Source organism: Chlorocebus sabaeus, chromosome 7, assembly GCF_047675955.1.
Source record: "Chlorocebus sabaeus isolate Y175 chromosome 7, mChlSab1.0.hap1, whole genome shotgun sequence".
NCBI lineage: Eukaryota > Metazoa > Chordata > Mammalia > Primates > Cercopithecidae > Chlorocebus > Chlorocebus sabaeus.
The window spans coordinates 85,732,419-85,758,301 of record NC_132910.1 but is presented as its reverse complement, the minus strand read 5'-3'; positions in this window follow the sequence as shown (position 1 = coordinate 85,758,301).

The following is a 25,883-nucleotide window of genomic DNA, read 5'->3' as shown; positions in this document are numbered from 1 at the left end:
CTTTATTGAAGATCAGTTGGCTGTAAGCATTTGGCTTTCTTTCTGGGTTCCCTGTTCTGTTCTGTTGATCTATGTGCCTATTTTTATACCAGTACCATGCTATTTTGGTGACTATGGGCATATAGTATAGTATGAAGTTGTGTAATTGGGTAATGTGATTTATTATATATTTTCTTTAATCATTTTAATAATAATATAGACTATATAGCACAAGAAAAAATTTTACCATCAGAATTTCTTGACATTGGTTCAACAATTACACAATGAAGGTGATTTAGAATAATAATCTGGATTTTATATATGACATTGAGATATATATGTCCAAACTTTACAAAATATAACAAGTTTGGTGTTTTATATATACATATGTTTTTTCAATTTTAAGCTATGAGCATTTAAAATGCACACTTCAAAGCATATTTCTCATATTATTTTTCTCAGATGAATGAATTATTTTATCTACTAGTGTAACAATTTTTACATTAAAAAAAATCCAGAAAAATAACTGAACACCAACTCCTGGGCAAAATAATCATGTGATACGAATGCTAAACGTACATGTGATATGAATGTTAAAGCATAAGAAGTAGATAAAAGAAATACCAGAAACATGTATTTGATTAACTTGAATTAACGTTAAATAATTGATAGTCTGTCTTAGATAAAGAATATTGAGACATAAATGGTTAATATTAAAGGTTATTAAACTTCATGTATATTACAGTTTCATAAATTTGAAAGTAATAATATCTGAATCAAAGATCAAGGGTGTTGTAATATTGCACATAAAGTGATTAAATTCTGACAAAATTAGTGTAAATGTGTGCTGGTTAAATATGAAAGTTATGAACAGGATCTAGAGGATAACTCTTCAATCAGGAAATTAAAACTTCCAGGTTTGATGAATAATGTTTGCAATTTAAAATTACATGAAATGCTAAGGTAGAAATTAGAAAAACTCATAGAAATCAAAGTATCAAATATTATTCTTTGTATATATCTATGTTAATGGGACATTCTTAATAAAATATCTTACAGTTTTCATATTGGCTAATAACTACAGTAGGCGGGAGAAAGATAGACAGGATTACAAAGAGGAGAATAGAGCCTCTTTGTCAAGTTGAGACTTTTATTTCATTTGGATTGAGCTGAGTTAAACTAGCGTACACTGGTCCCATGCTGAGTTATTTACTTTTTTAAGTATTCAAATAAAAATATTGACTCTCATCTTCGGGGCTGTTAGAGGTAAGATTCAGACAACGTAAACTGAATAGACAAAAAGAACCATTACAAGTGGTCAAATATCTTGGACTATTACAAGAATTGCTTCCAAATAATTACATACACTTTAACTCCATTTATATTTGAGATGATTGAAAATAATGACATGTAATTACAATCTATCCACCACAACCCCATTCTATTGTGACATTAAGAGCTTGTCTTTTCTTGATAATCTAATAGAAGTAATAAAAAGTAACATGCTAGAATAATTTTCCAGACAGAGAACAGAGACAAAAACTTCAGCATATTATTCTTGTGTTTACTACCCTATCAGGGCATATAAATTATATCTTGAAAAACAGTGGCCACACCTTTGTACAGTCAGAATGTGGAAATAATAAAGACAGGATATTATTCAAGACTCTTCATTATTTGGGTGCTTTTTAATTATTTTTCTCACTTTTTTGTACTGACTAGAATCTCCAGTACAATATAAATATAAGTGATCCGAGTAAAACACCCTTTCTTCCGTATTGCAAGAGTAAAGCATTAAGTTTTTCCTATCAGCTATACTGTTTTTTGATTTTATAGATGCCCTTTATCAGGTTGAGATCATCCCTATGTTTTTTTCATTTTTTTCTTGCATTTTGAGTATTTCTATCAAAAAAGGGTATAGGTTTTGTCAAATCTTTTGTATACATTTATTAAGATAATCTTATAGTCTTGCTTTTAAAATTTAATACGGTGAATTAATTGATTTTCTAAGGGTTACCCCAACTTGGAGAAACCACCTTTCAGTAACCATGTGTTATTATGTTTGGTATTGGTGGAGTCAATTTGCTAAATTTTTATGTAGAATTTTTATAGCTTTTTCATTAGTGATACCATGTTGTAATTTTTATTTCCTTTAGTGTCATGCTTTTGTACTATTGGTGTCAGGGTATTGCTGGCCCTATATAATAAGTGGAGACATAATCTTTGTGTCTAATCTTCTGGAATAGTTTGTGTGAAGTTGATATTACTTCTTTCTTAAATGTTTAGTTGAATTTACTAGTGAGGCCATCTGGGCCTAACATTTTCTTTGTGAAAAAGTTTTGTATCTACTGAAGATATGTTGTTTCTTACTGGGCTCTTGGTTCCACCATATTTTTAAGTCTTCAGAGTTTTTTTTTTTTTTTTCAGTCCAGTAGTCTTCACAGGGCAGTTCTCCAGCTCAGAAAATGTTGAGACATGGGAAAACATTATTAGGAACCATTTTACAGAAAATAAGAATCTTAACAGCAATATGTCAGCATAGTGTCACTGTGAAACAGCTAAAAATGTGCGGGCTAGTATATAAAAAGGAAAGTACAGAAAAAGCAGGAGCCTGACCCTGTGGAGAATACAGAGCAAAAACCTTTTCTTATAGTGCCACTTTATACCACTTCTGGAAACCTCCTCAATTTTCTGGAGTGAATGTGGAGTGAATGTGAATGTGGAGTCCATGCCATTGCTAGAATTATATACAATTTTCATTTGAGATGATGAGTGTGATATACATTTCAGAGAGAAAGAGGCTATGGCTCAAGAACATTGAAGGGAAGACAGAAGCATTACATAAGATCCACTGAATACTTGCTATTACCACGGCAAATTCTAACAATTGTTAGAACCATAAGATGCCTCTAATTCTGTTAAGCATAAAAGCAATATTCAAAATAGATATTTCTATGATCCCAGAACTATATTCTATGAGTAACTTCATGATGGGAGAGAGCTCTAAATTGTTTATATTTTTAGATTCTGGTTTCTGAAAAATTGGCACAGCCTATGTGAAATACTGACAAGGATGAAACCAAAATTTTTTGTTTTCCTGTCATTTTTTTTCCCCACAGTGTTTTCTGTTTTCTTCTAGAAAACAGAAATTATATACTAATTTCCTTGGTCAACAATGTCAATGTGTGTGTATAAACTATATTATGCACTGGGTGTTTGTAATATAATAGAGAAGAAAAATTTGTTTTTACTTTTTAAATGCTTAGATATTGGGGTTAATGTCTCAGAAAGCTTACAGAATGAATAGGCCAGATGTGGTGGCTCACACCTGTGATCCCAGCACTTTGGGAAGCTGAAGTTGGTGGGTCACTTGAGCTCACAAGTTCCAGACTAGCCCGGCCAGCATGGGAAAAACTCATCTCTACAACTCTACAAAAAAAAAATAAAAATAAAAAAAATTAGCTGGGCATGGTGGTACACAACTGTAGTCCCAGCTACTCGGGAGGCTGAGGTGAGAGGATGGCTTGAGCCCAGGAGCCACTGCACTCCAGCCTGAGCATTAGAGCCAGAATTTGTCTCTAATAATAATAATAACATCTTATTGCATGAATGCAGAGTGGTGAAGAGATAGTCATAGTGAGCATAGTTCTTCTGTGACAAAAAAATTGGAGACAGATATTTTTAAAGTGGGAAGGAGAAGAGAGGCGGAAAGAGGTATGAATGTGAACACTAGTCCATTGTTTAACACACATTGTTCAGTAGAGAAACTAAGTCAAATAGTTGTCATTGCCTTACAAGACTCCCTCCTTTCTAGAGAAGTGCACTTCAGTGGACAGGATAAAAACAATAAAAGCTGACACTTATTGATTGTTTATTACCTGCCAGACTGTTTTCTCAGCATGAAATATCTACTGCCTCAATAAATAGCTTTTATACATGTATAATACTACAACAGTCATGTTATGAAATGAATGTTTATGTTACCCAAAAATTCGTATGCTGAAATCCTAACCTCCAATATGACAGTGTTAAGAGGTGGGACCTTTTGGGAGGATATTTAAGACATGAGGGTAGGGCCTTCATGAATGGGATTAATGCCCTTATAAAAAGAAACATAAGAGAAATAATTTCTCTCTCAGCTATGGGAGGATAAAACTCATCTGCAAACCAGGAAGAGGGCCCTCACCAAACGCCAGACACCTTCAGCTGCTGACGCCTTGTTCTTGGAATTCACAGCCTCTATAAGTGTGAGAAATAAATGTTTGTTTTTTAAGTCACACAAATTATGGTATTTTATTATAGCAGCACAGGCTAAGGTAAGCTTTTTCAGGGATGTGTTGTTACTATTCCGATTTTAACATGAGAAAATTGAGGTATCGTGAAGTTAAGGAACTTGTTAGGATCACAAGCTGTTCAGTTGTGGTTTCAATGGCTGAGGAACATTGAAGGGAAGACAAGCACTGGATTAGATGCGCTCTGGATCAACTCCTGTTCCTGCACTATACTATATTTCATAATTCCTATTCTATTCAATTCTTTATTCCATAATTTGGCAAAATATTTGTATAAATTCTGTCTGCTCTACATAATATGAAGAATGCAGGATACATATGATTCTCCTAACAAATAACTATAAAATAAAGTTGAAGCCTTTTTAAATAGTTGTAAAGTACCAGTATGATGCATCATGATTTAGTGAACCATTTCTTACTCTCCCTTGTTATTTCTCACAAATGCTCAAACACTTCACTCAAGCCTTTCAAAGTCAGATTAGGTATAGTAATTACCCAATTATAAATTACATACTTTTTTATTTTTTAAATATCAGAAAACAAGCATAGTTTAAAATGAAAACAATTCAAGGTAGCCAGAGGGTAACTTTCTAATGATGAAATGTATAATTCACCATGTAGCTATAATTGTCATAATTCTTTTTCCAAAATATTTTACTGGAGATGTTGTACAAGACCAATAGAAATCCAAGAAGCAATCTGTTTAATAAGCTAGAGAGATGAAGTGAATGTTTTCATTGGTACAACCTACTAAATTTCAAATAGCATTTAATAGGCATAAATAAATTTTTAAAATTCTAAGTAATATGCAAACACTGTAATAGTTTAATTGCTAATTTAATTTTACTTTTTGGTAAAATAAGAAAAAATAGATATAGTAGATTGTTCTCATGTTGCTATGAAAAAATATCTGAGATTGGATATTTTATAAAGAAATGAAGTTTAATTGACTCACAGTTCCACATGGCTGAAGAGGCATCAGGACACACTCATGGCAGAAGGCACCTCTTCACAGGGCAGCAGGAGAGAGAATGAGAACCAGCAGGGGAAATGTCAGACACTTATAAAACCATCACATCTCATGAGAACTCACTTTATCATAAGAACAGCATGGAAAAACTTCACCTATGATGCAATGATCTCCTACCAGGTTCCTCCCACGACATGTGGGGATTATGGTATTACACTTCAAGATGAGATTTGGGTGAGGACACAAAGTTCATACCATATTATTCTGACCCCAGCCCCTCCCCAATCGGATGTCCTCACATTTCAAAACACAATTATGCCCTTCCAACAGTCTCCCAAAGTCTTAACTCATTCCAACATTAACCTGAAAGTCTAAGTCCAAAGTCTCATCTGAGACAAGGTAAGTTCCTTCTGCCTTTGAGCCTGTAATAACAAAAGAAAGTTAGTTACTTCCTAGATACAATGGGAATAAAGGCATTGGGTAAATACACCTGTTCCAAATGGGAGAAATTGGCCTAAACAAAAGGGCTATAGGCCCTATGCAATCTAAAATCCAATAGGAGACTCATTAAATATTAAACCTTAAAATTCCAAAATGATCTTTGACTCCATGTTTCACACCCAGATCATGCTAATGCAAGAGGTGGGTTTTCATGGCCTTGGGCAGCTCCACCCTATGGCTTTGCAATGTAGAGCCCCCCTCTTGGCTACTTCTGCAGCTGGTGCTGAGTGTCTGCGGCTTTTCCAGGTGCATGGTGCAATCTGTCAGTGGATCTACTATTCTGGGGTCTGAAGGTCTGTGGACCTCTTCTCACAGCTTCACTAGGCAGTGCCCCAGTGGGAACATTGTGTGGGGGCTCCAACCCAACATTTCCTTTCTGCACTTCCCTAGCAGAGGTTCTCCATGAGGGCTTGACTTCTGCCTGGACATCCAGACATTCCCATACATCCTCTAAAATTTAGGCAGAGATTCTCAAACCCCAATTCTTTTCTTCTGCATACCCACAGGCCCAACATCAAGTGGAAGCTGCCAAGATTTGGGGCTTCCTTTCTCTGAAGCAATGGCCTGAGCTGTACATTGGCTCCTTTTAGCCATAGCTGGAGAAGCTGGGACACAGGGCACCAAGTCCAAGGCAGTGACACAGCAGGGGGGCCCTGAACCCAGCCCATGAAACCATGTTCCCAGCTATTCCTCTGGGCCTGTAATGGAGCAGCTGCCGTGAAGACGATTGACATATCCTGGAGACATTTTTCCCATTGTCTTGGTGATTATCATTTGGCTCCTTATTACTTATGCAGATTTCTGCAACTAGCTTGAATTTGTCTCCAGACAATGGGTTTTTTCTTTTCTACTACATCATCAGGATGCATTTTTTTCAAACTTTTATGCTCTGCTTCCTCTTGAATGGTTTTGCTGCTTAGAAATTTCTTCTGCCAAGTACCCTAAATCATCTCTCTCAAGTTCAAAGTTCCACAGATCTCTAAGGCAGGGACAAAATGCCAACTGTCTCTTTGCATAGTAAGAGTAACCTTTACTCCAGTTCCCAACAAGTTCCTCATCTCCATCTGAGACTACCTCAGCCTGGACTTTATTGTTCATAGCACTATTGGCATTTTGGTCAAAGCCATTCAACAAGTCTCTAGGAAGTTCCAAGCTTGCCCACATCTTCCTGTTTTCTTCTGAGCTTTCCAGACTATTCCAGCCTCTTCCTGTTACCAAGTTCCAAAGTCACTTCCACATTTTCGGGTACCTTTATGGTAGAACCCCGCTTGTGTTCCCAATTTACTGTATTAGTCTATTCTCACACTGTTATGAAAAAATACCCAAGACTGGTTGTTTTATGAAGAAAAGAGGTTTAATTGACTCCCATTTCTGCATCTTTGGAGAGGCCTAAGGACACTTACAATCATGGGGAAGACACCTCTTTACAGGGAAGCAGGAGAGAGAAAGAGAGTCAGCAGGACAACTGCCAGATGCTTATAAAACCATCAGATCTTGTGAGAACTCACTTACTATCATGAGAACAGCATGGGAAAAACCACCCACATGATTTCATTACCACCTATCAGGTCTCTCCCACAACATAGGGGGATTATGGGATTATAATTCAGGATGAGATTTGACCTGAAACACAAAGTCAAACCATATCAATAAGCATCTAATATAAAATGTCATCTTCAAGTCAATGAATTAAAGCAATATTCTACTGTTCAGTAGAATAGTTACCCCAAAGCTCTAAGATGTGAAATTGGAAAGCAAAGGTGAAAGTACAATTGATCCCTCCACCATTATTCCCAATAATCCCCATGTGTAGTAATAAATTATTCATTCCAACCTGAAAAAAATTGATTGAAGATCCTAACTCATGAGGAGCAGGGAGGAGTTACTTCTGCCAGAAAACACAGTATCCTACTGAATGTGAAGCTGCCACTACCTACTAGTCACTCAGTGCTCCTCAGGCTGTGGACCAGTGAACAAAGGGAATCATTAGTTTACTGGCAGTTGTAACAGCTCCAGATTATCATGATAAACTGTAATTCTTCTTTACAATTGGGACTCTAGAAAAAATGCCTAGAAATTAGGAGATACATTAGGAACCACTGGGTGCACGTTTGTCCAAAGATAACAGTAAATGATTGTGACCAAAGCAACTAAGGACTAGGATCCATCAAGCATAGATATGAGAGTTCTTTTACAATATAAGCAATGCTGACTGACCAATGTTATGCCCAATAGTAAGAGACACCCAGAATAAGTAGTGGAGAATGAAGATAATGAAAATGATTTTCAGCTACAAGAGCAGTTGCAGCAGCAAGAATTGTTTCTTAAAGCTACCACCCTGAAGAAAACATTGTGACTGATTGTACTTCCCCTCTCAGAGAAAAGTAAGAGCATTGAGCTTGCACACATGTATCCCCTCTTACAATATCACAGATTGTAATAAAGAAGGTACAAAGATATATGAGTAGTGCAGTGGACTATATTAGACATTCCTGATTAACAAATTTATCCCCTCTTGTCCTTGCTTCCTTTTATTTTATCTTCTCCCTGAGTTCTGTTTTTGTATTATCAGACCCTGATAATACTAGACCCTTATATATAATTATAATATATAATATATGATACGTAATATATAATCCTATCAGAATAATTATCTAATTTTCCTAAAACCAGTGTATTCATTTCTGAATTTACATTAACATGCATTCCTTTCTATGTTGAAATTATATAGGGGTAAATATTAATTTGAAACATCTATAACTATAAAAATCTAATATATTTCAGTATTTGAATACAACGTTTTTCAGTATTTGAAAAAAAACATATTTCAGTATTTGAATACAAATATTTAAGATTTGTTTGAATAATTTTTAAGGTCACACGTTTAAGTAGCAAACCGATATCTGAACTTATAATACCTTGATTTCAATTTCTAAATTTTAACTCTCACTATATTCTACCTCCACATTTAAAAAAAAAATACAAAATAGTACTGTAAAAGTTAAAGAAACATTGGTAATTAGAGGGAGAAATCATTCTCATAATGAAAAGTAAAATAGAATATCATATCATTTGTTTTACATTAAAATAATGGAATCTCTTTGGAATCTGATTGTGCAATTTTTAATTTATTTTGAAGAAAAAGGAGTCAGGCATATACATGACAATTGGTGAAATGTGTAATAATGTGGACCTTTGCCTACCAAATATTAAAACGCTAATAATATACATTATGTACAATATTTCTAAAAATAAACAAATAAATTAGTAGATTAGAACAGCCATCCCCAACCTTCTTGGCACCAGGGACCGGTTTCATGGAAGACAATGGGGGAATGGGGAGGTTGGTTTTGGGATGAAACTGTTCCACCTCAGATCACCAGGCATTTGATTCTCATAAGGAGTGCACAACCTATATCCCTCAAATGAGCAGTTACCATAGGGCTCACACTCCTATGAGAATCTAATGCTGCTGTTGATCTGACAGGAGGTGGAGCTCAGGTAGTAGTGCTCAGTCTCTTGCTGCTCACCTCCTGCAACGCGACCCAGTTCCTCACAGACCGTAGACCAGTACTAGTCCATGGCCCAGGGGTTGTAAACCCTTGGAATAGAATAGAGTCTAGAAATGGACCATAATACATGGGTTTAGGGAAAGATTATTCAGTAAGAGAAGATGGGATCTTCTTTTAGTTTCGGGGAAAAATTAAATTTTATTTTGTCACCACATTACTTATCAAAATTAATCTGAGATGTATTAAAAACAGTGGTTTTCATATTTTGTGACCCTGCAGCAGAATAGTTTTTACCAAAAGAAAACTTATTTGAAATTTAGGTATGTTGTTCTATACCTAACACATAAAAAGAGAGATCTTCTATGGTTTAAAACAGACAAAATGTCAGAGAACATACTTTAAAAGTCCCAGAATTAATAAGTGAAATAAAAAGGGAGGTAGGGAAAATGTGAGATATTGGGCTCTAAAAGTTGACTTTCACTGCAGTATTGATTACAACAAATTGTTTCACCAGTTTTAAGAACTATTGAAAAACTTTATATATCTAGAATGTTCTTTTGAAATCTGGCACCTATTAACATACAAACAGATTTATTGATTAATAGATGGGGGACTAAGGCATCCCCTTTAACTCTGTCTAGGTTAAGGTAATAATAAAGTTAAATTGAGCAAGGAAAGCCACGATATTTTTTGATGTTATATTTTCTTTATCTTGTATTATGCATGATTGTTTTTCATCAAAAGCATATTAATAGATGATATGTTTTATTGTGAAGTTAATTTTATAAAACTTGATGATTATTCTAAATAAATAAAGCTTTTGGAGGAAATTGAAAATGTAGTTTATGATTTTTTTAAAAGCTGATGTTTTAGGAGTATGTAATGTTATCTACTTGGGTGTATTTGTCCGTTTACACATTGCTGTAAAGAACTACCTGAGACTGGCTAAATTATAAAGAAAAGCGGTATAATTGACTCACAGTTCTGCATGACTGGAGAGGTTTCAGGAAACTTAGAATCCTGGTGGAAGGTGAAGGGGAAGCAAGGTATATGTCACTTTGCAGCGGGAGGGGAGAGAGAGAGAGACAGATAGAGAGAGAGAAAGAGAGAGAGAGAGAGAGAGAGAGAGAAGTGCTACAATTTTAAACCACCAGTTCTCGTGAGAACTCATTCACTATCACAAAAACAACGTGGGGAAAACTGTCCCCATGATCCAATCACCTCCCACCAGGTTCCTCTCTTGACACAGGAGGATTACAATTGAGAAGAGATTGGGTGGGGACACAGAATCAAATCATATCATTGGATATTTATAAAATTGTGTTTAATATTTATACCTAGTGTCTGTAACTGTGAATATGTCATATTCATCTACTGCTTGTGTATAAATACGTAAAAACTAAAATACAAACAATTGGAATATTTTATTACAATACACAGTAATTTGAATGTAATAATTTTATTCTCTCTATAAAACATTACATAATATGAAATTTCTTTCTTTGTTTAGGTGATATGAGAGCAGTGTTGATTATTTTTAAATTAAGGGGTTAAAATATTTTGGCCCAATAGAATACATGCTAGCGTGTCTTTCTGTATCGTCTTTACTTCCCTTTCCTCTTTCCCACTTTCTTAATTTTTACTCCTTTTACTTCTTTTCTTTTTTCTGTCTCTCTCACTTGCTCTTGTTCTTACTATTCTTTCCCAGGACTGTTGTTTACTTTTTTTCCTTATAAAACCAATTAATAAGATCCGTTTTCCAAAAAGGTAATCACATCCTTTGTAGGAAGCAGACCTTTGTTTCATGCCCACGGCAAGATCTCATGCTTCACTAAGCAGACAGTACATTTAGATTTCACATCTGTCTCTCTCTTTCTTTGTCTGCTTTTTTTTTCTTTTTTCTTCTTTTTGTTACCTCAAGCCATTAGGAAGAAGGAGGATATTCTTTTCTCAAAGCACCTGCATTTAATTATAGGTTATTTCTTGTCCCACTGGAACACATGAACAATTGGATTAAAATACACCGTACTGATACAAAACAAAAACAAACACACACACACACACAAAAAATCAAAAGAGAACATTCTCATTTGGAGAATGATTTGCATCATTCAGAAGCAAAAATAAAACAACCAAATTAAACAGAAGCTCTCGATCTATAGAACTTAGGTGTTTTGGTTTGCGGGGATTCTATTTTTACCTTCCTCTCCCTTTGACTCCGTCATGTTAACACTTTGAACTAAAAGCATTATAGTCAGAAAGTCAATATCATGAAATGTATCTATTAAAACTTCACCTTACTTTTAAAAAAATACTGTAGTTTACTGAGCTTACAGTCCCTTGTTTGTGTATTAGTGGAAAAATTTCCCACACAGCCTTGGCTGCTACTCAAAGTCTACATCTAAATGCATATAATTCAGTAAGATCAAGGCACTGTCTTTTTAGGAGAGATTTACTTAGAATATAAATTTTAACTTAAGTTACAGCTGTAAATATATTTTTCATCCTGCTGTCTATATGAACTTTTAATTGGTTATTTATGAAGGGTTATAAAATCCAGACACAAAAGAATAGGAAAAGTGTGCACATTTGAAATTTCATAATAACTGCTTTCTATATTTACAGGAGTGTTTAATGGAATAAAAACTGTAGCCAGAAAGTTGCAAACACAACTGCAAAAATGCCTTTCTCCCACATTTTATATTTAATGTTCCACTGACTATGCTATTGTAGAGTGAGAAATGATAATAAAACTGGAAATGTTGTCTGAACTGAAACATGTGTACTAGGTATATCTTTTTTGGCAAATGTATTGCAGTTCAAAAGTAACGACACATGTCCCCAGAATGGCACAGGAGAATCTGAAGTTATATTTGGCTCTTTTTACTATCTTATTTTATTCTTGCATCTATGCACATTGAAAATCTAAAACATCTAATTTTATAACTTGTATTTACAGTATAAACGAATATAAAATATCTAGAATACAAAATTTAGATATTATGAAATATCAACAAGGTATAAAGAACAGTTAATGTGAGCCTGTCTATGATCATATAAGCACTGACAAGTCAGATAGAACATTGTCTTTATATCATGTGGCACTTTGAGGGCAGGCTTCTGTGTCATCATGCAAAAGGTTCTAGGAGCTGTCACTCTGTCGATTCAGTGTTACAGTATGACAATCTCCACCTTTTCAGGATAAAAATAAATTAAAGCCCTTATAAATAATGAAGGTTTATGGATATTTAAAAAAAAAAAAAACTTGATGGAATGAATTGAGAATAGAAAGAATTCGAATGAAGTCTTAAAATCTGTAAGACTAAAAGCAAATTATAAATATTAATTTAAAATTTTTCAGCTCTGGTTACTATTTGTTTACCATTTCCAAGATGCAAATATTCTGCATGCTGCAGATTTAAATATTGTTTTGTAAATTAACTTTACAATGTATAGCCAGTAAATGATTTTAATTAATTCTTCTCTGTATACCATTTCCATAAAACCCATCTATAGCGGCTATATGAAACCTATAATTTTGGTTTCTCTATTTATTATTACCATTCGAATTATTCTTGATTTTGCTTTGTTCCTGTCCAATTTTATTTTATAGAATGTATGTTTTCCCCATTGATGTGTATCAGTATATACATAATGTGTGAAGCTTTAAAAATCCATTTACTTTAGTTGTTCTTTTTTTTAAATTTTATTTAGTTTTTTAAGATGGAGTTTTGTTCTCATTGCTCAGGCTGGAGTGCAATGGTGGGATCTTGGCTCACTGCAACCTCCGCCTCCCGGGTTCAAGCTAGTAGCTGGGACTACAGGTATGAGCCACCACACCCAGCTAATTTTGTATTTTTCTAGTACAGATGGGGTTTCTCCATGTTGGTCAAGTTGGTCTAGAACTTCTGACCTCAGGTGATCCGCCCTCCTCGGCCTTCCAAAGTGCTGGGATTACAGGTGTGAGCCACTTCGCCCACTTCTCCCAGCCTTAGTAGTTCTTCTTAAGACATTGATAATTTAACCTACTCATTTAGACTCGATTTCTTATAAATGCCTTCATTAATTAAATTCTTTATTTCCTGCAATTAATTAAACACTTAAAGAAATCTTGTTATTAGTAGGCACTATGAAATCATGGAAAATAAATTCAGGAAAATATTTGTTGAAAGTATAATTATTTGTACACATATATATTCATCAATTATATTTCTTAAGAACTTGATATATGTCAAAAATCAGAAATTCAACAAAAATAGAAAGCATACGTAAAATGTTTGACAAATACAAAAAATTAAGTAAGTTTTATTGAATTCAGACATTGCTTTAAGTTTTGTGCGATAAATGAGATCAAAGTTGAGTTGTTTCACAATGAAAGTTTTTCTTTTTTTGCCATTGATATTATTAAGTTGGTGCAAAATTGTGGTTTCTGTCACTGCTTTTAATATCTATGAACTGAAGATTTTTAAAAGGTTCTAATATATGATATGAGTGAAGTTTGGAGAAGACTGCTTGGATTGGAAGCATCTTCGTTATGGACTAGCTGCAAAGCCTTAAAACAAGTAATAGGACCTACTAATAACAGTGATGGGTAAGCCATTTAAATATAAATATATATACACACACACACAAACATGTATATGGATGTGTATTTATCCACTGTGCTTAGAATAGTGATTGTCACATGTATCTCAGCAAAAATTATTGTCATCTTTATTATTGTTTTTATCTCTTGTCCAAGTGCCAAACTAATTGTGAAATTAGATGAAACTATACGACGTAGCAGAAACAAAAGAGTACATTTGTTGGAGAACAAGCTGATGCTGTAGAAGGTGGCTTATATCACAGGAAATTAGGTTTCCAAAAACTGCATCCCAGAAGGTGAGACATATTTCTCACCTTCTCAGAGCCAATGTTACATTAGAACAGAACATTAGAACAGATATCTCTGCTACAGCAGCAATGTATATGGCTGAAAGTTTTAAGACATGAAGGGGTAGCAAGGAAAGGGAGAGTTGTGAGCTACCAAAAGAGAAGAAAGGAAGAGACTACACACTAAATTTTCTCTTTTTAAAACTCTCATATCACAAAATCATTCCACCAAAGATACAGCATAGGCAAGTGAAGCAGATAAAAGAGGAAAGAAACTTTACACTAATGGCACTCCCTTAAAAAGTTTGTAAATTTTAAGAAAAGAAAATAAGTCTCCAGCAAAACAATGGGTTATTAAATTTATCATGACAAATCATAGAACAAAGATAAGTAGGTCTTTGGGTTCTCTTAGATTATTTTCTGGAGGACTGAAAAAGTTTGACTAGGAAGTATAATCTTTAATGCAGATAAGGAATCAAGTGATGTCCTCTGGATTAATGCATTTATTTTTAATAGATATTTATTACCATTGAGGACACAAAAATCATCAAAACAAATTGTGTCGTATTGAAGAATCAGTAGGTATAAAAACAGGAACAGATACAGAAAATATTGATATAGTATAAGTGCAAATAGATATGTCTATTTACACATGTTCATTTTATTTTGGAATAGAACAATTTAATTAGCAGAAAAAAATGTGTTTAGTACAGTTAGGGATGAGATTCATTCATTCATTGTTGAACAGGGATTTATAGCCTATGAGAATACAGCAAAGATAAAAAGCAAATCCCTATCTTCAAAGAGCTTGCTTATCTATACATAGACCTATATCAAGACTTAATATTAATTTATTGAATTATTCTAAATACAAATTATAAATGTAAATTGCTCATTGAAAATTTTGCTTAGAATTTCAAATGCATAAGACCAAGTAAATAAATGTAAATGTTTTAAAGTGTAGAATTAAAAAAAATATATTAGTTGTTGGGAAAATAGTCTTTTAACCTTTCTAAGAAAGGTAAACCATGGAATACTATGCAGCCATAAAAAAGAATGAGTTCATGTCCTTTGTAAGCACATGGATGAAGCTGGAAACCATCATTCTAAGCAAACTATCGCAAGGACAGAAAATCAAACACCGCATGTTCTCACTCATAGGTGGGGATTGAGCAATGAGGACACAGGGTGGGGAACACCACACACCAGGGCCTGTCATGGGGTGAGGGAAGTGGGGAGGGATAGCATTAAGAGAAATACCTAATGTAATGATGAGTTAATAGGTACAGCACACCAACATAACACATGTATACATATGTACAAACCTGCACGTTCTGTACATGTACCCTAGAACTTAAAGTATAATAAAAAAAAGAAAGGTGAGTATATTCTTAATATCATTTTGATAATACAGAGAATACAAGTAAGTCTTTCATCAATTAAAGTCTCTATTATTTTCAGTCTAAAGAATGTGAGCATGTGATTTTGAAATCTTCTTTGATTGGATTTTTGTTAGTTTGCTTTGGTTTGCATATGATTTTTTTAATTGCTGTTTTTAAAGAGTTTTCTGGACTATTCTTATTATTCCTTATAGATATTAAAATAATTGTGTAAATTTCTGATAAAAGTCCTACCCTACTAAAAACATTCTAAAATATGGTAGGAAACTGGACATTCTGGCAAAGCTCAGAGGTTTTTTTTTGATAATGAGACCATTAGCATATGTGGGTCAATAATAAATTTTTTACTAAATTACCATTCACTTTTCCATAAAATTAAATATTACTCTAGGAGTCTGAAATTCATGGTGCTTTCTTATATGAGACAGGAAGTCACTGATAAAGTCTTACTTGTTCTCTTAAAAATACTTAAAATTTTTCATAGCTCAGTTCAAAGGTCAGGACTTTTTAAAAAATCACATGAGTAATTGAAGGTAAGGACAATAACCGTGGCTTTGTTTATGATCATTAGCCCATGTTTTTGAAGTTCTACCTGCTACTAGAAATAACAAGTAAAATATAGCACTCAAAAATATAAATCTTATTTTTGATGTTATAAAATTATTCATTGCTGACAGGCTCAAAAATCTCATTAAATTTTAGTATATATATGACTTACAGGTGCACATGTATTTGAGAAATATATATACACTTGTTATGAATGTGAATATATTCATGCTTTTTTAGATGTTAGGTTTATAAGGATTGATAAAATTAGATAGAATTTTTCAAATTTTGGCTTTTATCAACTACTGTTTTTTGGTTCAGTAGTTGATAAATAGGTAACCTTGGGCCTCATTATTACTCAGTTTACAGATCTGTGATAGAGACATAATAAAACTCATTTCCTAGAGATAATGTGAGCCTTAAATTACTGCCTACATTCAAATTCTTAGTGTCTGACAGAATAAGTGCTCCAGAAATTATAACTATTATTATTGTTGTTATTATCACTGTTATTTTACAATAACTTTAAAACATAAGAAAGACATAATATGGCCCCTACTCCAGGCCCTTTCATTTTACAAATGAACAACTTAAAGCTTAAAGAGGATAAGCAAGTTACCTACTCTCACAAAATAATTTAGAGGCAAAGGTTAACCAGAAAGTAAGACAAGGTTTCTGAACCAGAATTTATTCTGATCCATTGCGCTTTCTTACCACAAAATACATTAAGGATTTTTAACCTTTATTCAGATTAATTTCAAAGAAAGGCTAAATTGTATGTTAGAGATTTACCTTTATTTTATGTTTTCATTTTTAACACACCAATTGCAAATAAATACAAATGAATATATCTACAATCTTGAAAAACAACTACATTTATTTTAGGATTTATTTTAGGTTCAGGAGTACATGTGCAGGTTTGTTATATTGGTAAGTTTTGTGTCATGGGGCTTTGTGGTTCAGTTTATTTTACCATTCAGGTAATAAGTATAGCACCTGATAGGGAGTTTTTTGATCCTCACCCGCCTCCCACCGTCCACCCTCGAGCAGGCCCCGGTGTCTGTTGTTTCCTTCTTTGTGTCCATAGGTACTAAAAGTTTAGCTTCCACTTACAAGTGAGAACATGTTGTATTTGGTTTTTTCTTCCTATGTTAGTTTGCCTAGGACACTGGTCTCCAGCTTCACCTATGTTGCTGCAAAGGACATGATTTTATTCTTTTTATGGCTGCATCATATTCCATGGTGTATATTTGCCACATTTTCCTGATCCAGTCTACTGTTGATGGGCATTTAGGTTGATTCCACGTCTTTGCTATTGTGAAGAGTGCTGTGATGAACATACATGTGCATGTCTTTATGGTAGAATGATTTATATTCCTTTGGATATATAATTAATAATGGGATTGCTGGGTCAAATAGTAACTCTGTTTTCAGTTCATTGACAAATTGCCAAACTACTTTCTGCAATGGCTGAAATAATTTCCATTCCCATCAGCAGTGTATAAGCCTTCCCTTTTCTCCACAACCTCATCAGCCTTGGTTATTTTCTGACTTTTTATTAATACTAATAACCATTCTGACTGACATTAGATGGTATCTCATTGTGGGTTTGATTTGAATTTATCTAATGATAAGTGATGTTGAGCATTTTCTTCATACGTTTGTTGGCCATGTATATGTCTCCTTTTAAAAAGTGTCTGTTCATGTTCTTTCTCCACTTTTTAATGAGGTTGTTTTTTGCTTGCAAATATGTTTAAGTTCCTTACATATTCTGGATATTAGACCTTTGTTGGATGCATAGTTTGTGAATATTTTCTCCCAGTCTCTAGGTTGTCTTTTCATAGTCTCTTTTGCTGTGTAGAAATTCTTTAGTTTGATTAGGTCCTGTTTGTCAATTTTTGTTTTTGTTGCAATTGCTTTTGGCATCTTTATCATGAAATTTTTGTCAAGGTCACGTCCAGAATGGCATTTCCTAGGTTGTCTTCCAGGGTTTTTATGGTTTTGGATTTTACGTTAAACATTTAGTCCATCTTGAGTTGATTTTTGTATGTGATGTAAGGAAAAGGTTGCTTCAATCTTCTGTATATGGCTAGTAAGTTATCCCAGCAGTATTTATTGAAAAATGGTTGTTTTCCCCTTTGTTTGTTTCTGTTGACTTTGTCAAAGGTCGGGTGGTTTTAGGTGTGCAGTATTATTTCTGGGCTCTCTATTCTCTTCCATTGGTCTATGTGTCTTTTTTGGTTACTATAGTCTTGCAGTGTAGTTTCTACTTTTAGTAGTTATAAATATAACTATAGTGTAAGACGTCAAATTAAATTTCAATAATCTGGGCATTAAAATGTATAAACTTATTTACCTGTTTAAAATTATACTTGGTATATGCATATGTATGTAATTTCTATAACATATAACTGATTACAGAATGACATGCTATGACACAAAATTCCTGAAATGCTGAAAATAATGTCAATTAGTCCCACAAATATTTATTAGGTGCTAATTCTTGAGGAGATTTTAGTTGTAGTTCTGCTTACTTCTCTTAGAGATGTTTAGTTTTTCAACATTAATTTAGTGACAGAGTAGTTTATTATTATTTTCCTACAATATTTCATAGTAGTTTGCTATATAATTTTTCAAATACTGTTATGCATTGGTTAATGGAAGAGATACATTTTGAGAAATGCATCATTAGATGACTTCATTATTGTGCAATCATAGAGTGTACTCACATAAACCTAGGTGGTATAGCCTACTACGGACGTAGGCTATTTGATATAGCTTATTGCTTCTGTGCTACAAACACACACAATATGCTACTGCACTGAATACTGTGGGGAATTGTAACACAATGATAAGTATTTAATTATCTAAATATAGAAAATGTACAGTAAAAATATGATGTAAAATGTACAAATGGTACACCTGCATATAGCACTTATTACGAATGGAGCTTGCAGTACTGGAAGTTGCATTTGGTAGGTGAGTGAGTGGGTGATGAGTGAACACGAAGGCCTAGGACATTACTGTACACCACCGTAGACTTTACAAATACTCTACACTTAGGCTACACTAAATTTATAAGAATATGTTTTGCTCAATAATAAGTTAACTTGAGCTTACTGTAACACTTTTGCTTTATAAACTTTTTCCTTTTTTAAACTTTTGGGTTCGTTTTTACAAACACTTAGCTCAAAACACAAAAACATTATACCATTATACAAAAATGTTTTCTTTTTATATGCTTATTCTATCAGCATTTTTTCTGTTTTTAAAACTTTCTAGCTTATATTTTACTCTTTAAACTTTTTGTTGAAAACTAAGACACAGCCATGCACATTAGCCTAGGCCTACACAGGATCTGAATTATCAATATCACTATCTTCCACCTCCACATCTTATCACACTGCCAGGTTTTCAGGGGTAATAATGCATGGAGCTGTCATTTCCTATGATAGAAATGCCCTTTTTCACCTTCTAAAGGACTTGTCGAAGGCTGATTTCCAATTAACTCATTTTTAACATGTAGAATTATACTCTAAAAGAATGATTAAAAAGTATAATAAGGCCGGGCGCGGTGGCTCAAGCCTGTAATCCCAGCACTTTGGGAGGCCGAGACGGGCGGATCACGAGGTCAGGAGATCGAGACCATCCTGGCTAACATGGTGAAACGCCGTCTCTACTAAAAATACAAAAAAAAAAAAAAAACTAGCCGGGCGAGGTGGCGGGCGCCTGTAGTCCCAGCTACTCGGGAGGCTGAGGCAGGAGAATGGCGTGAACCTGGGAGGCGGAGCTTGCAGTGAGCTGAGATCCGGCCACTGCACTCCAGCCTGGGCAACAGAGCGAGACTCCGTCTCAAAAAAAAAAAAAAAAAAAGTATAATAAATATATAACCTAGTAATATACTCATTTATTATCATTATCTAATATTATGTACTGTACATAATTACACGTGCTATACTTTTGTTTGACTGGCAGCACAGGGGTTTTGTTTATACTGACATCACCACAAACACTTGAGTTATGTGTTGTGCTATAATGCTATCATGACTATCACATCAATAGTTGATAGGAATTTTTCAGCTCCATTATAATCTTATGGGACCACTGTTGTATATGGCATCAGACATTGACAAAAATATCCTTATGTGTTGCATGACTGCAGTGTGATAAAGTCAATTCAGGAAAAAAAATTAGCCTATTCTTTTTTATTATATACTTAAAACTATGCACTTACGTTCTCTTAATTTGCTGCTGTTTGTCATAGAATATATATTCTAATTTTAAATTTGACATTCTGACAAATACAAAAGGGATACATTAAATGTTTTAAAAATCTCTTTCATCATGTTACTGAGCACTGTCAAGCTTAATTTTCCTTTAACTTTTCCACATCATTCTATTTAGAGAAGCAGTTAAGAGGTTTAGAGGATGAGTACATATCTTGCAAAATGTGTCTGGGAAAAACAAGGGCGTTAACAAAAGATTTCATAAGTGCACATTAGGTATTACCATTCAGAAAAGGAAATTTTTTTATCTCACATTGTTTTTGGAAATAGTAAGAATTACTAGGTCACACAGCAGAGATGTATTTGAGATGCATTACATTCCCTGTGGTATGGATACCAGAATTGAGGGACCAAGATTATTCATTGTTACAACCATAGAGGCTTAGCTTTACTGGTATTACTATGAAAACTAATATAAGACAAAATCATGTGATTAATGGTAAATATTACTTTCAGTCCTTTTCTTAAAAAAAAAAAAGTTTGCTGGCAAGTTTTATTTTAGCGGTTTTAATTCAAATTAATTTACATTACTATAACATTCTAAGTTAGCCTAATTCCATTCAGTCTAAAATGATGAAAACTTGTCATGAAACTGAAGTATTATTCTATTAGCGGGTTTATTTTCAACAGACGTTTTCATGAAAGTGCAAGTTCAATTTTCCATTGAAAGGGAATTTTAATTGGTTTCTTGGCGTTCTCCAGACATGTATGGAATTCCATTCCATTTTACTACAAAAGGAATTTCATTATAGATAAGTTCACAAATAACAAGATTCAATCTTAATTTAGAAATAATTGAGTATAGCTTCTTTTCAGTGAAATAAGCATGCTAAATGCCTCACAATAAAGAGAAAAATGTCTAAACACAGAGCCCGCTGCCTCTTCATATAAAGAACGCTTGCTCCTTAATGTCTTCACAACAAAAATTGCTGCAATGAGGAACTCTGTAAAATATTATCCTGGATTTTAGTTTTGCATATATATAGATACTTAAAATGTTGAGGGTCTATTTCCTAAAGCATATAAATAGTAAAATGCTATATTTAAAATGTATATTTCTTTAATTTTTTTAATTGAGAAAATTAGACAAGTAAACAGTATAAATTTAAAAAAAAAGGCAAAGTCTCAACATGCACCAGGCTTTTTATTTTTTTATTTTTTCCTCATGTTCTTTCCTCAGATGATCCTTTAAAGAACTGATTTTTTTTCTTCTGAAAGCTGTTGCTTTTTTACTTGGCAAATAAATGATGTGGTTAGTGCAAAAGGAAAAAGTAGGAAGGTTAAAGCAGAAGAAAGTTAATCGCACAGTTACACCATCTGCTTCATCTTTTGTCATCCGTACTCCCACTGAGCCATGTAAGCATGTATTGACACATTCCCTTAAATTGAAGGCTGCAAGGTGCAGAGTAGCTTGTTTAATTTAAATCTCCTTTCCTAGAGAGTCAACGACATAAGAGTTTGGAAAGCATTATAATGAGGTGGTTAGGAGCATATATTTGACATCAGACTGAACTATGTTCAAATTCAGGCTCTGGCACATTGTAGATGTAAGAATTCAGCAACTTGCTTAACTTTTCAAACCTGAATCTTCCACTCACATTTTTTTCTCTCAAAATCTCTCTCTCAAAAGTTTTTATGATAACCAAATAAAATTATATATAAACAACACCTAGCACAGTAATTCTCATGTACTCGGCAAGTAAAAGTAGTTTTTGTGTGCTAAAATAATGGCTAAATATTATTAGGAATTACAACAAATACAACTACTATGTTGTTATACAGATGAAATCATCTTGAGAGAGGATATATACAAGATTTTCATATTTCTTTCTGCAAGAGTGTTTGTTTTACAAAAAACCTTACGTATCTCCAATTGTTTGGCACTGCATATTCCTAAAGGAGATATTTGAATATCAAGTTGTGGGTAGTTGAGTGAACAGCAGGAGTAATGTACGAGCAGATATGCTTATTAATGATATAACAGAAACATTACTCTGAAACGTGGATTCTCTGTGTAACTGTAACTTAGACTTTCTATGAACTCTGGGTTCACAGAGAGCCGCATTAGACCAGGTGTGGTGGATCAAGTATATAATCCTAGCACTTTGGGAGGCTGATCGCTTGAGCCCAGGAGTTCGAGATCAGTTGGGCTAATGAGACCTTGTCTCTACTAAAAATAGAAAAAATTAGTTGAATATGGTTATAGTCTCAGTTACACAGGAGGCTGAAGTGGGAGAATTACTTGAGTCTGGGAATTCGAAGTTACTATGAGTTATCATCATGCTACTGCACTTCCGCCCAGGCAACAGAGCAAGGCACTGTTTCAAAAAAAAAAAAAAAAAAAAAACCACATTATTGTAAATTTTCCAATAACTTGCATTTCAGAATTGTTCTTTGGAGTGCTTTTGACTAACTTTTTATTATTATACTTCAAGTTCTGGGATACATGTGTAGAATGTGTAGGTTTGTTACGTAGGTATACACATGCCATGGTGGTCTGCTACGCCCATCAACCTGTCATCTACATCAGGTATTTCTCCTAATGCTATCCCACCCCGCAACAGGCCCCAGCATGTGATGTCACCCTCCCTGTGCCCATGTGTTCTCATTGTTCAACTTCCAATTATGAGTGAGAACATGCAGTATTTGGTTTTCTGTTCCTATGTTAGTTTGCTGACAATGATGGTTTCCAGCTTCATCCATGTTCCTGCAAAGGACATGAACTCATCCATTTTTATGGCTGCATAGTATTACATGGTGTTTATGTTCCACATTTTCTGTATCCAGTCTGTCACTGATGGGAATTTGTGTTGGTTCTAAGTCTTTGCTATTGTGAATAGTGCTGCAATAAACATACGTGTGCATGTGTTATTATAGTAGAATGATTTATAATCATTTGGGTATATACCCAGTAATGGGACTGCAGGGTCAAATGGCATTTCTGGTTCTACATCCTTGAGGAATCACCACGCTGTCTTGCAAATGGGTTGTACTAATTTACACTCCCACCACCAGTGTAAAAGCTTTCCTATTTCTCCACATCCTCTTCAGCATCTGTTGTTTCCTGACTTTTTAAATAATCGCCATTCTAACTGGCATGAGATGGTATTTCATTGTGGTTTTGATTCACATTTCTCTAATGATCAGTGATGATAAGCTTTTTGTCATGTTTTTGGCCGCATAAATGTCTTCTTTTGAGAAGTGTCTGTTCATATTCTTTGCCCACTTTTTGATGGAGTTGTTTTTTTCTTGTAAATTTGTTTAAGTTCCTTGTAGATTCTGGATATTAGCCCTTTCTAGATGGAAAGATTGCAAAAATTTTCTCCCATTTAGTAGGCTGCCTGTTCACTCTGATGATAGTTTCTTTTGCTATGCAGGAGCTCTTTAGTTTAATTAGATACCATTTGTCAATTTTTTCTGTTGTTGCCATTGCTTTTCGTGTTTTAGTCATGAAGTCTTTGCCCATGCCTATGTCCTGAATGGTATTACCTAGGTTTTCTTTAAAGTTTTCATGGTTTTGGGTCTTATGTTTAAGTCTTTAATTCATTTTGCATTAATTTTTGTATAAGGTGGAAGGGGACCAGTTTCAGTTTTCTGCATATGACTAGCCAGTTTTTCCAACACTGTTTATTGAATAGGGAATCCTTTTCCCATTGCTTGTTTTTGTCAGGTTTGTCAAAGACCAGGTACTTGTAGATGTGTGGTATTATTTATGAGGCCTCTTTTCTGTTCCATTGGGCTATATATCTGTTTTGGTACCAGTACCATGCTGTTTTGGTTACTGTACCCTTGTAGTATAGTTTGAAGTCACGCAGCATGATGCATCTAGCTTTGTTCTTTTTGTTTAGGATTGTCTTGGCTACACAGGCTCATTTTTGGTCCCATATGAAATTTAAAGTAGTTTTTTCCAATTCTATGAAGAAAGTCAGTGGTAGCTTGATGGGAATAGCATTGAATCTACACATTACTTTAAACAATGTGGCCATTTTCACAATATTGATTCTTCCTATCCATTGCCTGGAATGTTTTTCCATTTGCTTGTGTCCTCTCATTTCCTTGAGCAGTGGTTTGTAGTTCTCCTTGAAGAGGTCCTTCACATACCTTTTAAGTTGTATTCCTAGGTATTTTATTCTCTTTGAAGCAATTGTGAATGGGAGTTCACTCATGATTTGGCTCTCTGTTTGTCTATTATCAGTGTATAGGAATGCTTGTGATTTTTGCACATTGATTTTGTATCCTGAGACTTTACTGAAGTTCTTATCAGCTGAAGGAGATTTTGGACTGAGACAATAGGGTGTTCTAAATATACAATCACGTCATCTGCAAATAGAGACAACTTGACTTTCTCTCTTCCTATTTGAATACCCTTTTTCCTTCTCTTGTCTGATTGCCCTAGCCAGAACTTCCAATACTATGTTGAATGGGAGTGGTGAGAGAGGGCATTCCTGTCTTTTGCCGGTTTTCAAAGGGAAGGCTTCCAGTTTTTTCCCATTCAGTGTGATATTGGCTGTGAGTTTGTCATAAATAGCTCTTATTATTTTGAGATACGTTCCACTGATACCCAGATTATTGAGAGTTTTCAGCATGAAGGGGTGTTAAATTTATCAACAGCCTTTTAGGCATCTATTGAGATGATCATGTGATTTCTATCATTGGTTCTGTTTATGTGATAGATTATGTTTATTGATTTGTATATGTTGAACCATCCTTGCATCCCAATGATGGAGACGACTTGATTGTTGCAGGTAAGTTTTGATGTGCTGCTTGATTCAGTTTCCCAGTATTTTATTAAGGATTTTTGCATCGGTGTTCATCAGGAGTATTGCCCTGAAGTTTTCTTTTTTTGTTGTTTATCTCCCAGGTTTTGGTATCAGGATGATGCTGGCCTCATAAAATGAATTAGGGAGGAGTACCTCTTTTTCTGTTTGGAATAGTTTCAGAAGGAATGGTACCAGCTCCTTTTTGTACCTCTGGTAAAATTCGGCTGTGAATTTGTCTGGTGCTGGACTTTTTTTGGTTAGTAGGCTATTAATTGCTGCCTCAATTTCAGAACTTGTTGTTGATCCATTCAGGGATTTGACTTCTTTCTGGTTTAATCTTGGGAGGATATATGTGTCCAGGAATTTATCAATTTCTTCTAGATTTTCTAGTTTATTTGTGTAGAGGTGTTAATAGTATTCTCTGATGGTAGTTTGTATTTCTGTCAGAACAGTGGTGATACCCCCTTTATCATTTTTTATTGTGTCTATTTGGTTATTCTCTCTTTTCTTCTGTATTAGTCTTGCTAGCAGTCTATCTATTTTGTTGATCTTTTCAAAAATCCAGCTCCTGGGTTTAATGTGGTTTTTTTTTTAAGGATTTTCTGCATCTCTATCTCCTTCAGTTCTGCTCTGATCTTAGTTATTTCTCGTCTTCTGCTAGCTTTTGAATTTGTTTGCTCGTGCTTTTCTAGTTCTTTTAATTGTGATGTTAGGGTGTCCATTTTATATCTTTCCCCCTTTCTCCTGTGGCCATTTAGTGCTATA